Raw genomic sequence first — 14,896 nt, forward strand, 5'->3', positions numbered from 1 at the left:
GCTTTTGCATTTACTTTCAACTTGCAATATGGGTGAAATTTAATCTGCATGCATATCGAAAACTCGATCACTCGTGCTATAATGATAGCGCTCAACTTCTAATCTTGCCCAAAGTGTTCAATGTCCCTTTAAGACAAAGGCTGGATGTTTTAGGGAAAACATAACAGTAATTTGTAGGGGTTGAAAATAAGTGTCAGAATGTAATTATACCGTATATATTACTTACAATATGCAAATGGGCAATGACGTTTTATAATGAAATAACGGATTAATAAAAGATTTGGCCAAAGATATCTGTAATATTCCTCCAATTATCAAGTCTCCTTTACTGTAGACACCATCAGTTAATGCAGAAGATTCTAAGTAGCATGAAGATTCACTGGCAAAAACCTTCCCAGTAGGAAATATAAGTATCAGAAGCAAAGCATGAAGTATTGTGCTCAGCATTTGTACCTAGATGAGAGAGAGGGAATATAAGTCAAACAGAAGGTATTTATGTAATGTAACCTATAAGCTGAATCATTATCACTAACAAACAGATGATATTTATATAATGTAACCTATAAGCTGAATCATTATCACTAACAAACAGATGATATTTATATAATGTAACCTATAAGCTGAATCATTATCACTAACAAACAGATGATATTTATATAATGTAACCTGTAATATAAATCATTATCACTAACAAACAGAAGATATTTATATAATGTAACCTGTAATATAAATCATTATCACTAACAAACAGAAGATATTTATATAATGTAACCTATAAGCTGAATCATTATCACTAACAAACAGATGATATTTATATAATGTAACCTATAAGCTGAATCATTATCACTAACAAACAGATGATATTTATATAATGTAACCTGTAATATAAATCATTATCACTAACAAACAGAAGATATTTATATAATGTAACCTATAAGCTGAATCATTATCACTAACAAACAGATGATATTTATATAATGTAACCTATAAGCTGAATCATTATCACTAACAAACAGATGATATTTATATAATGTAACCTATAAGCTGAATCATTATCACTAACAAACAGATGATATTTATATAATGTAACCTGTAATATAAATCATTATCACTAACAAACAGAAGATATTTATATAATGTAACCTATAAGCTGAATCATTATCACTAACAAACAGATGATATTTATATAAAGTAACCTGTAAGATGAATCATTATCACTGACAAACAGATGATAATTATATAATGTAACCTATAAGCTGAATCATTATCACTAACAAACAGATGATATTTATATAATGTAACCTATAAGCTGAATCATTATCACTAACAAACAGATGATATTTATATAATGTAAGCTGTAAGCTGAATTATTATCACTGACAAACAGATGATATTTATATAATGTAACCTGTAGGATAAATCATTATCACTGACAAACAGAAGATATTTATATAATGTAACCTGTAGTATTAATCATTATCACTAACAAACAGATGATATTTATATAATGTAACCTGTAGGATAAATCATTATCACTAACAAACAGAAGATATTTATATAATGTAACCTATAAGCTGAATCATTATCACTAACAAACAGATGATATTTATATAAAGTAACCTGTAAGATAAGTCATTATCACTGACAAACGGAAGATATTTATATAATGTAACCTGTAAGATAAATCATTATCACTAACAAACAGATGATATTTATATAATGTAACCTATAAGCTGAATCATTATCACAAACAAACAGATGATATTTATATAATGTAACCTATAAGCTGAATCATTATCACTAACAAACAGATGATATTTATATAATGTAACCTGTAAGCTGAATCATTATCACTGACAAACAGATGATATTTATATAATGTAACCTGTAGGATAAATCATTATCACTGACAAACAGAAGATATTTATATAATGTAACCTGTAGTATTAATCATTATCACTAACAAACAGAATATATTTATATAATGTAACCTGTAGGATAAATCATTATCACTAACAAACAGATGATATTTATATAATGTAACCTGTAAGATAAATCATTATCACTAACAAACAGATGATATTTATATAATGTAACCTGTAAGCTGAATCATTATCACTAACAAACAGATGATATTTATATAATGTAACCTATAAGCTGAATCATTATCACTAACAAACAGATGATATTTATATAATGTAACCTGTAAGCTGAATCATTATCACTAACAAACAGATGATATTTATATAATGTAACCTGTAAGATAAATCATTATCACTGACAAACAGAAGATATTTATATAATGTAACCTGTAAGCTGAATCATTATCACTAACAAACAGAAGATATTTATATAATGTAACCTGTAAGATAAATCATTATCACTAACAAACAGATTAAATTTATATAATGTAACCTGTAAGCTGAATCATTATCACTAACAAACAGATGATATTTATATAATGTAACCTGTAAGATAAATCATTATCACTGACAAACAGAAGATATTTATATAATATATCCGGTAATATAAATCATTATTACTCACAAACAGAAGATATTTATATAATGTAACCTGTAAGCTGAATCATTATCACTAACAAACAGATGATATTTATATAATGTAACCTGTAAGATGAATCATTATCACTAACAAACAGATGATATTTATATAATGTAACCTATAAGCTGAATCATTATCACTAACAAACAGATGATATGTATATAATGTAACCTGTAAGCTGAATCATTATCACTAACAAACAGATGATATTTATATAATGTAACCTATAAGCTGAATCATTATCACTAACAAACAGATGATATTTATATAATGTAACCTATAAGCTGAATCATTATCACTAACAAACAGATGATATTTATATAATGTAACCTGTAAGATAAATCATTATCACTGACAAACAGATGATATTTATATAATGTAACCTGTAAGATAAATCATTATCACTGACAAACAGAAGATATTTATATAATGTGACCTATAAGCTGAATCATTATCACTAACAAACAGATGATATTTATTAAAAGTAACCTATAAGCTGAATCATTATCACTAACAAACAGATGATATTTATTAAAAGTAACCTATAAGCTGAATCATTATCACTAACAAACATATGATATTTATATAATGTAACCTGTAAGCTGAATCATTATCACTAACAAACAGATGATATTTATATAACGTAACCTATAAGCTGAATCATTATCACTAACAAACAGATGATATTTATATAATGTAACCTGTAAGATAAATCATTATCACTAACAAACAGATGATATTTATATAACGTAACCTATAAGCTGAATCATTATCACTAACAAACAGATGATATTTATATAATGTAACCTGTAAGATAAATCATTATCACTAACAAACAGATGATATTTATATAATGTAACCTGTAAGATAAATCATTATCACTGACAAACAGATGATATTTATATAATGTAACCTGTAAGATAAATCATTATCACTGACAAACAGAAGATATTTATATAATGTGACCTATAAGCTGAATCATTATCACTAACAAACAGATGATATTTATTAAAAGTAACCTATAAGCTGAATCATTATCACTAACAAACAGATGATATTTATTAAAAGTAACCTATAAGCTGAATCATTATCACTAACAAACAGATGATATTTATATAATGTAACCTGTAAGCTGAATCATTATCACTAACAAACAGATGATATTTATATAACGTAACCTATAAGCTGAATCATTATCACTAACAAACAGATGATATTTATATAATGTAACCTGTAAGATAAATCATTATCACTAACAAACAGATGATATTTATATAATGTAACCTGTAAGATAAATCATTATCACTGACAAACAGATTATATTTATATAATGTAACCTGTAAGATAAATCATTATCACTGACAAACAGAAGATAATTATATAGTGTAACCTGTAAGATAAATCATTATCACTGACAAACAGAAGATAATTATATAATGTAACCTGTAAGATAAATCATTATCACTGACAAACAGATGATATTTATATAATGTAACCTGTAAGATAAATCATTATCACTGACAAACAGAAGATATTTATATAATGTAACCTGTAGGATAAGTCATTATCACTGACAAACAGAAGATATTTATATAATGTAACCTGTAGGATAAATCATTATCACTGACAAACAGAAGATATTTATATAATGTAACCTGTAGGATAAGTCATTATCACTGACAAACAGAAGATATTTATATAATGTAACCTGTAGGATAAGTCATTATCACTGACAAACAGAAGATATTTATATAATGTAACCTATAGGATAAATCATTATCACTGACAAACAGAAGATATTTATATAATGTAACCTATAGGATAAATCATTATCACTGACAAACAGAAGATAATTATATAATGTAACTTGTAAGCTGAATCATTATCACTAACAAACAGAAGATATTTATATAATGTAACCTGTACAATAAATCATTATCACTGACAAACAGATGATATTTATATAATATATCCGGTAATATAAATCACAGTGTCACCACAGTGCAACTCATATCTGGTGTAACAGTAGTGTAGATTTAAAAAAAAAAACACTTTTTTGACTGTGTTAAATAATAGCAGTCAGTTTCCTTCACACGTGTGCGTTTCAGTGCCTGCCTGCCAGGGCACAGTGTCACACCAGTGCAACTCATATCTGGTGTAACAGTAGTGTACATTTAAAAAAAAAAATACAATTTTGACTGTAATAGATTGAATAGCAGTTAGTTGTCTGCAAGCGTGTGTGTCAGGCCTACAGCGTCTACTCTGCCAACTTCTGCCAGTGCACAGTGCGACTCATATCTGTTGTCACAGTAGCTTGCACGCATAGTACCACTAATCGGAAAAAAAATGACAGGCCGTCGTGGTCGTGGTGCTGTGATTCCCTTTGGCCCTAGAATAATGCCTAGTGTTCAGAGGCCACGTACCCTGAACTCGAACAGTTCTGAGGACATAGTTTGCAGAACAATTGGGATAGACTCCCTGGAAAGAAATGCTGTGTAGCACTCTCTGCCCAGACTGGGGTAGAGACAACTGTGTATATAAAATGTAACATTTATTGGTTAACTTAAAAAGATGGGTAGACATAGACATTTAAAATCACTCTATCTCTGGTTGCTACTAGCAACTGTATCTAGTTGCTGTTAGGCGATTTGTGAGACCGGTTAGTTAATATATTTGGCCTTGGTTTTCTGTATTAAATTAATCGGTACTCACTAGTTCTGATCACCTTTAAATGAATAGGGATAACAGGTGCCCTGTAATTCTGTAATTGTTGTCTGTAGGTGCGTTAGTTTCTCTTTATTAATTGAAACTCTTTAAATTCCAAAAATTGAGTGTGAAATTTATTTGAATTATTGGCCTGGGTTAGCGAGAAAGATTTGAGGTTTTATTTACATATGTACACAGACCCTTAGTTGTGTGGTTTGTGGTGCTTTGGAACCAACTCAATTTAGTTAAATTCCATGTTTATATGTGAATTTACCCAAACAGTATCAATTGTACCTTGCAATGATATTATCTTAAGAGCATACAGTTGCTGTCTCTCTATTGTTCCCCTTATAGGTTTTACAATGTGGCAAGTTTAAACAAACGTTTTCTTTGGTTACTGTCAATTACAGTGATTGTGTAAATTTAAGCCTGTGCTTCCTTTAATCACTGTCAAATGAAGTGATTGTATGTCTTTTGCGGTCTGAAGTGATAGTTTTGCAACTTTAGGTGACAATTGAAACTATGGGTCACTGGCTATTGCAGTAAAACCATACTATATTGTGTTACTTTCTGGATCGGCACTTCTATAACTCTGTGGTAACCTTGTTTTAACCGTAATAAATTGCTGTGACGGTTAGTGCTTGTTTTCTATATAAGTCATGTGGCTGTTGTTGGTAGTTTCTATCAGCTCTTAAATTATTATTGCACTGGGAGTTGTGTGTAATTCTCCAATTGCTCTAACCTATTTTAAATCTTAGTGCTTGTGTGTGATTGAATGGTTCATATTATGGTGTCATTCACACTGATGATTTAGTTTAAATACCCATTCATGCATTGTTAAGTAATTCACTATATATTGTGTCACCAAACAACCTAATAGTCACTCAATGGTAACGCCTTTATATATGATTTTCTTATACTAGCAACGCTTCTGCTTGTTCCACCATTCACATTGTTAACTCAATTAGTACACTTTCCCATATTATTGAGCGGTTCGCTGTATTATATGTGTCTCGCAGCACACGTTGTTTGTAACTTTTAACTGATACTTTGAATATACATTCATACAGCGCCAGTAATCGGACGCTGCTTCTGGAGACCTTGAAACTTGTTATGAGTACATCAGCAGCATCTGCGCTGAGGTTCAAGCTACTGTTAATAATACTTATATATTTCTCTCCATTCACATTGTTACCTTGTTCGATTACACATGCATGCGTTATTGGATAATTTGGTATATATCGTAATGCGTGCCCCAAAACACCTTAATAATAGGGGTCTTTGCTTTTGTGAGTTATGGTTATATTAATAGCATTCACACCCAAGCTGCCAGTTCCAAGCCAAACTCGTTATAATGGGCTTTATATTAATCTTTTGCTGATATTGGATATATATTGGTTGCGACTATGTTAGCAACCTTAATTACTGTGTTACCAACTCCTCGTCACACTCGTTAGAATGTATTGCCGCTGTCCTTAGGTTAATAATAACTCAGTCTCACTTTCCCCTACTAACCATTGACACACTCATGCGGTTTAACCATTAGGTTGACATGCTCACACACTCTTATATCATATATAATTTGGCACCTTGAGTCCCTTTAACTATTGAGTTTAGCAACTGAGATAGATTATTTAAAAAAAACATATAGCTTTCTAGTGGGACCCCATCGTCCCACGCAACCCCCCTGACGCGTTTCGTCAACTATGGCTTTATCAAAGGCGGCCTTTGATAAAGCCATAGTTGGCAAAACGCATCAGGTTAAAGGGACTCGAGGTGCCAAATTATATATGATATAAGAGTGTGTGAGCATGTCAACCTAATGGTTAAACCGGATGAGTGTGACTGTTATCCCTATTCATTTAAAGGTGATCAGGACTAGTGAGTACAGATTAATTTAATACAGATAACCAAGGCCAAATATATTAACTAACCGGTCTCACGAATCGCCTAACAGCAACTAGATACAGTTGCTAGTAGCAACCAGAGATAGAGTGATTTTAAATGTCTATGTCTACCCATCTTTTTAAGTTAACCAATAAAAGTTAAATTTTAAATACACAGTTGTCTCTACCCCAGTCTGGGCAGAGAGTGCTACACAGCATTTCTTTCCAGGGAGTCTATCCCAATTGTTTTGCAAGTTCAGTACCAAATGCTAGCACCACTCCTCAAAAGAAATATAATATTGTGATACTGAAATTAATACAGTATCTGAAGTAATCAAAACCAATGAGGAACTTGCCTTTATAGTGCCCTTGTTATCTTTGTGTGTCAAAAAAAAAACTGAGGATATAGTTTACTGGCTAACACAGGACACCCAATCTTCTACAGCTTCCGCTCGGAACCTTGATGCACCATCCTCCTCCAGCTTAGCTTTGGGCACCTCTCAAGTTACCACTCGCCCCCCTGCCGCCACCACCAACACTAGCACCACAGCCGCTTCACTTGATCTGTCAGAGGAGTTATTTACACATCAGTTGGAAGAAATGAGTGATGCGCAACCATTATTGCCAGAGGATGTAGATAACAGGGATATGTCTCAGTCAGGCAGCATTACAGACATGGACGTACGATGTGATGATGATGATGTTGTACCCACTGCTTCTTCTTTTGCTGAGTTGTCAGATACAAGTGAAACAGTTGATGATGACGATGCGTCCGTGGATGTCACGTGGGTGCCCGCTAGAAGAGAAGAAGAACAGGGGGAAAGTTCAGATGGGGAGACAGAGAGGAGGAGGAGGAGACGAGTTTGAAGCAGGGGGAGGTCGTCGCAAGGAGCTAGTGGCACAGTCAGACAGCATGCATCGGCACCCGGGGTCAGCCAGACAGCACGCCAATCAACGCATGCTGTTGCCACCACCAGAATGCCGTCATTGCAGAGCTCAGCAGTGTGGCATTTTTTTTGTGTGTCTGCCTCTGACAACAGCGATGCCATTTGCAACCTGTGCCAAAAGAAACTGAGTCGTGGGAAGTCCAACACCCACCTAGGTACAACTGCTTTGCGAAGGCACATGATCGCACATCACAAACGCCTATGGAATCAACACATGAGTACAAGCAGCACACAAACTCAAAGCCACCATCCTCCTCCTGGTCCAGCATCTTCAGCCACGTCAACCACTGCTGTCCTCCTTGCCCCCTCTCAACCATCTGCCACTCCGTCTCTCGCCTTGAGCAGTTCCTGCTAATCTGCCCACATTCAGGTGTCTGTCAAGGACATGTTTGAGCATAAGAAGCCAATGTCACAAAGTCACCCCCTTGCCCGGCATCTGACAGCTGGCTTGTCTGAACTCTTAGCCCACCAGCTTTTACCATACAAGCTGGTGGAGTCTGAGGCATTCCAAAAATGTGTAGCTATTGGGACACCGCAGTGGAAGGTACCCAGACGAAATTTCTTTGCACAAAAGGCAATCCCCCACCTGTACTCGATTGTGCAAAAGGAAGTAATGGCATGTCTGGCATACAGTGTTGGGGCAAGGGTCCATCTGACCACTGATACCTGGTCTGCAAAGCATGGTCAGGGCAGGTATATCACCTACACTGCGCATTGGGTAAACCTGCTGACGGCTGCCAAGCATGGAATGCATGGCTCTGCAGAGGAGTTGGTGACACCGCCACGACTTGCAGGCAGGCCTGCTGCCACCTCCTCTACTCCTCCTACTCCATCCTCTTCCATAACCTCCTCGGCTGAGTCCTCTTCTGCTGCTGCATCTTGCTCCACATAAACGGCACCCCCCCAGCTCCCTAGGTACTATTCCACATCCCGGATACGGCAGTGTCACGCCGTCTTGGGGTTGACTTGCCTGAAAGCGTAGAGTCACCGGACCAGCACTCCTGTCTGCCCTGAACACACAGGTGGATCAGTGGCTGACTCCGCACCAACTGGAGATCGGCAAAGTGGTTTGTGACAACGGAAGAAATTTGTTGGCGGCATTGAATTTGGGCAAGTTGACACATGTGCCGTGCATGGCACATGTGTGTAATCTGATCATACAACGCTTTGTGCATAACTACCCAGGCTTACAGGACGTCCTGAAGCAGGCCAGGAAGGTGTGCGGCGATTTCAGGCATTCCTACACGGCCATGGCGCACTTTTCAGATATCCAGCGGCGAAAAAACATACCAGTGAGGTGCTTGATTTGCGACAGCCCGACACGTTGGAATTCAACACTCCTAATGTTCGACCGCCTGCTCCAACAAGAAAAAGCCGTTAACGACTATTTGTATGACCGGGGTGCTAGGACAGCCTCTGCGGAGTTGGGAATTTTTTTGCCATGTTACTGGACGCTCATGCACAATGCCTGTAGGCTCATGCGTCCTTTTGAGAAGGTGACAAACCTAGTCAGTCGCACCGAAGGCACCATCAGTGACATCATACCATTTATTTTCTTCCTGGAGCGTGCCCTGCGAAGAGTGCTGGATCAGGCCATAGATGATCGTGAAGAGGAAGAGTTGTGGTCACCATCACCACCAGAAACAGCCTTACCAGCATCGCTTGCTGGACCTGCGGCAACGCTGGAAGAGGATTGTGAGGAAGAGGAGTCAGAGGAGGAATGTGGTTTTGAGGAGGAGGAAGACCAACCACAACAGGCATCCCAGGGTGCTCGTTGTCACCTATCTGGTACCCGTGGTGTTGTATGTGGCTGGGGGGAAGAAGATACCTTCAGTGAGATCACTGAGGATGAGGAACGGGACATGAGTAGCTTGGCATCCAACCTTGTGCAAATGGGGTCTTTCATGCTGTCCTGCCTGTTGAGGGACCCTCGTATAAAAAGGCTGAAGGAGAACAACCTGTACTGGGTGTCCACGCTACTAGACCCCCGGTATAAGCATAAAGTGCCTGAAATGTTACCAAATTACCGCAAGTCGGAAAGGATGCAGCAGTTCCAAAATAAATTTAAACGTATGCTTTACTGTCAAGGACTACTGTCCCTTTAAGCACTTAAATTCAACTTCCTACCAAAATCTATAAAGGGAACTCCTCTTTACTTGTTTCCTGCTTGATTATTGTTAGAGTATAGGGATAGTTAGCTAGTTCGCTTTTCTCTCTCAAACTTGGATTACAACTGTTTATTTAACTTTCATCACCAAAAGCTCACTATAATCCTCCTCAAGCCTGTTCATTAAAACTCTCTTCTGAACACTAGAGTTTTCTAAGTATCTAATATAAAGTATCTCATCATCTCTCCCTCTTCCCTGCTTGGGCTCCATGTGCCTGTCAGCATTTCACAGTGCTGTGTGACATCACACGCTAACCGCTTAGCGTCTCACTCACTGCTCCTCCATCGAGTGGCTGGTCATCTGGGGAGTCTGATTTATGCTATCCACGAGGTAACATCAGTGACAAACGTATTAAGCTGGTCGCCAAACCCCAAACTACTGAATAGGAAATATCCTGACTGTCAGCAGAACTGGAGGAGATCGAAGTTATACAAAACAACAGCACAGCTGCTGTAACCGGAACCGCAAGTACTTTCACTATTACTATTTAATTTTTACATAGACTGCTTCAATTCTGTTATTACTATTTGTCTCTGAACTTGTACCTTTGTCACAAACTGCATAATATACAGGGAGTGCAGAATTATTAGGCAAATGAGTATTTTGACCACATCATCCTCTTTATGCATGTTGTCTTACTCCAAGCTGCATAGGCTCGAAAGCCTACCAATTAAGCATATTAGGTGATGTGCATCTCTGTAATGAGAAGGGGTGTGGTCTAATGACATCAACACCCTATATCAGGTGTGCATAATTATTAGGCAACTTCCTTTCCTTTGGCAAAATGGGTCAAAAGAAGGACATGACAGGCTCAGAAAAGTCAAAAATAGTGAGATATCTTGCAGAGGGATGCAGCACTCTTAAAATTGCAAAGCTTCTGAAGCGTGATCATCGAACAATCAAGCGTTTCATTCAAAATAGTCAACAGGGTCGCAAGAAGCGTGTGGAAAAACAAGGCGCAAAATAACTGCCCATGAACTGAGAAAAGTCAAGCGTGCAGCTGCCAAGATGCCACTTGCCACCAGTTTGGCCATATTTCAGAGCTGCAGCATCACTGGAGTGCCCAAAAGCACAAGGTGTGCAATACTCAGAGACATGGCCAAGGTAAGAAAGGCTGAAAGACGACCACCACTGAACAAGACACACAAGCTGAAACGTCAAGACTGGGCCAAGAAATATCTCAAGACTGATTTTTCTAAAGTTTTATGGACTGATGAAATGAGAGTGAGTCTTGATGGGCCAGATGGATGGGCCCGTGGCTGGATTGGTAAAGGGCAGAGAGCTCCAGTCCGACTCAGACGCCAGCAAGGTGGAGGTGGAGTACTGATATAGGCTGGTATCATCAAAGATGAGCTTGTGGGGCCTTTTCGGGTTGAGGATGGAGTCAAGATCAACTCCCAGTCCTACTGCCAGTTTCTGGAAGACACCTTCTTCAAGCAGTGGTACAGGAAGAAGTCTGCATCCTTCAAGAAAAACATGATTTTCATGCAGGACAATGCTCCATCACACGCGTCCAAGTACTCCACAGCGTGGCTGGCAAGAAAGGGTATAAAAGAAGAAAATCTAATGACATGGCCTCCTTGTTCACCTGATCTGAACCCCATTGAGAACCTGTGGTCCATCATCAAATGTGAGATTTACAAGGAGGGAAAACAGTACACCTCTCTGAACAGTGTCTGGGAGGGTGTGGTTGCTGCTGCACGCAATGTTGATGGTGAATAGATCAAAACACTGACAGAATCCATGGATGACAGGCTTTTGAGTGTCCTTGAAAAGAAAGGTGGCTATATTGGTCACTGATTTGTTTTTGTTTTGTTTTTGAATGTCAGAAATGTATATTTGTGAATGTTGAGATGTTATATTGGTTTCACTGGTAAAAATAAATAATTGAAATGGGTATATATTTGTTTTTTGTTAAGTTGCCTAATAATTATGCACAGTAATAGTCACCTGCACACACAGATATCCCCCTAAAATAGCTATAACTAAAAACAAACTAAAAACTACTTCCAAAACTATTCAGCTTTGATATTAATGAGTTTTTTGGGTTCATTGAGAACATGGTTGTTGTTCAATAATAAAATTAATCCTCAAAAATACAATAATATATAAAAGTAAAGAAATAGACTTCATTTCTCACCAGATAATACCTTTACTTTACATTTATTATTCTGAGAGCTAAGATCTTTAAATTAATATAATCCTTCAGAAAAAGTTAAAAACAAAATAATTAATTGTGATTTTGTGTTAACCTCAGTTTGAATGTTCTAAACCAAACTCTGCTATTTGGGTTAAACTTCCTCACTAAGGCCTAGATTTGGAGTTTGGCGGTAGCCGTGAAAACCAGCGTTAGAGGCTCCTAACGCTGGTTTTAGGCTACCTCCGGTATTTGGAGTCACTCAAAAAAGGGTCTAACGCTCACTTTTCAGCCGCGGCTTTTCCATACCGCAGATCCCCTTACGTAAATTGCTTATCCTATCTTTTCAATGGGATTTTTCTAACTCCGGTATTTAGAGTCGTGTCTGAAGTGAGCGTTAGAAATCTAACGACAAAACTCCAGCCGCAGGAAAAAAGTCAGTAGTTAAGAGCTTTCTGGGCTAACGCCGATTCATAAAGCTCTTAACTACAGTACACTAACACCCATAAACAACCTATGTACCCCTAAACCGAGGTCCCCCACATCGCCGCAACTCGATTACATTTTTCTAACCCCTAATCTGCCGACCGCCACCATCCTTATGTACCCCTAATCTGCTGCCCCTAACACCGCCGACCCCTATATTATATTTATTAACCCCTAATCTGCCCCCCACAACGTCGCCGCCAGCTACCTACACTTATTAACCCCTAATCTGCCGTCCGCACGCCGCCGCCAGCTACATTATCCCTATGTACCCCTAATCTGCTGCCCTAACATCGCCGACCCCTATATTATATTTATTAACCCCTAACCTGCCCCCCACAATGTCGCCGCCACCTACCTACAATAATTAACCCCTAATCTGCCGACCGCAAAGAGCCACCAGCTACATTATAGCTATGTACCCCTAATCTGCTGCCCCTAACACCGCCGACCCCTATATTATATTTATTAACCCCTAACCTGCCCTCCCTAACATCGCCGACACCTAACTTCAATTATTAACCCCTAATCTGCCGACCGAATCTTGACGCTATTCTAATAAATGTATTAACCCCTAAAGCTAAGTCTAACCCTAACACTAACACCCCCCTAAGTTAAATATAATTTTAATCTAACGAAATTAATTAACTAATATAGCTACAACATAAATTATAATTATATTATAGCTATTTTAGGATTAATATTTATTTTACAGGTAACTTTGTATTTATTTTAACCAGGTACAATAGCTATTAAATAGTTAAGAACTATTTAATAGCTAAAATAGTTAAAATAATTACAAATTTACCTGTAAAATAAATCCTAACCTAAGTTACAATTAAACCTAACACTACACTATCAATAAATTAATTAAATAAAATACCTACAATTACCTACAATAAAACCTAACACTACACTATCAATAAATAAATTAAATACAATACCTACAAATAACTACAATGAAATAAACTAACTAAAGTACAAAAAATAAAAAAGAACTAAGTTACAAAAAATAAAAAAATATTTACAAACAAAAGAAAAATATTACAACGATTTTAAACTAATTACACCTACTCTAAGCCCCCTAATAAAATAACAAAGCCCCCCAAAATAAAAAAATGCCCTATCCTATTCTAAATTACTAAAGTTCAAAGCTCTTTTACCTTACCAGCCCTGAACAGGGCCCTTTGCGGGGCATGCCCCAAGAAGTTCAGCTCTTTTGCCTGTAAAAAAAACATACAATACCCCCCCCCAACATTACAACCCACCACCCACATACCCCTAATCTAACCCAAACCCCCCCTTAAATAAGATCGGAACAGCCAATAGAATGCGAGCTCAATCTGATTGGCTGATTGGATCAGCCAATCGGATTGAACTTGATTCTGATTGGCTGATTCCATCAGCCAATCAGAATATTCCTACCTTAATTCCGATTGGCTGATAGAATCCTATCAGCCAATCGGAATTCGAGGGACTCCATCTTGGATGACGTCCCTTAAAGGAACCGTCAGTCTTCAGTTAGACGTCGCCGGATGAAGATGGGTCCGCGGTGGAGGTCTTCAGGATGGAGCCGGTCCTCATCGGATGAAGATAGAAGATGCCGCTTGGAAGATGATGGTTGCCGGTCCGGATCTACTCTTCTTCCCGGATAGGATGAAGACTTTGGAGCCTCTTCTGGACCTCTTCAGCCGCCGGAAGATGGATCGCCAGCCCCCGCTTGGGTTGGATGAAGATTTTGGAGCCAGGACAGATCGGTGAACCTGGTATGGTGAAGACAAGGTAGGATGATCTTCAGGGGCTTAGTGTTAGGTTTATTTAAGGGGGGTTTGGGTTAGATTAGGGGTATGTGGGTGGTGGGTTGTAATGTTGGGGGGGGTATTGTATGTTTTTTTTTACAGGCAAAAGAGCTGAACTTCTTGGGGCATGCCCCGCAAAGGGCCCTGTTCAGGGCTGGTAAGGTAAAAGAGCTTTGAACTTTAGTAATTTAGAATAGGGTAGGGC

At 37.6% G+C, this 14,896-nt stretch overlaps 1 long non-coding RNA gene across 1 annotated transcript in view; it reads right to left on the reverse strand.

Moving 5' to 3' along the window:
- Positions 1-234: 234 nt before the first annotated feature.
- The window catches only part of LOC128655845 (uncharacterized), a 66,065-nt gene continuing 51,403 nt past the window's right edge, over positions 235-14,896 (reverse strand). The window contains exon 2 of the long non-coding RNA XR_008401926.1: positions 235-453. This is a non-coding gene — a long non-coding RNA (uncharacterized LOC128655845). The remainder of the gene's footprint in view (positions 454-14,896) is intronic.

The sequence above is a fragment of the Bombina bombina genome, chromosome 4, assembly GCF_027579735.1.
Source record: "Bombina bombina isolate aBomBom1 chromosome 4, aBomBom1.pri, whole genome shotgun sequence".
Taxonomy (NCBI): domain Eukaryota; kingdom Metazoa; phylum Chordata; class Amphibia; order Anura; family Bombinatoridae; genus Bombina; species Bombina bombina.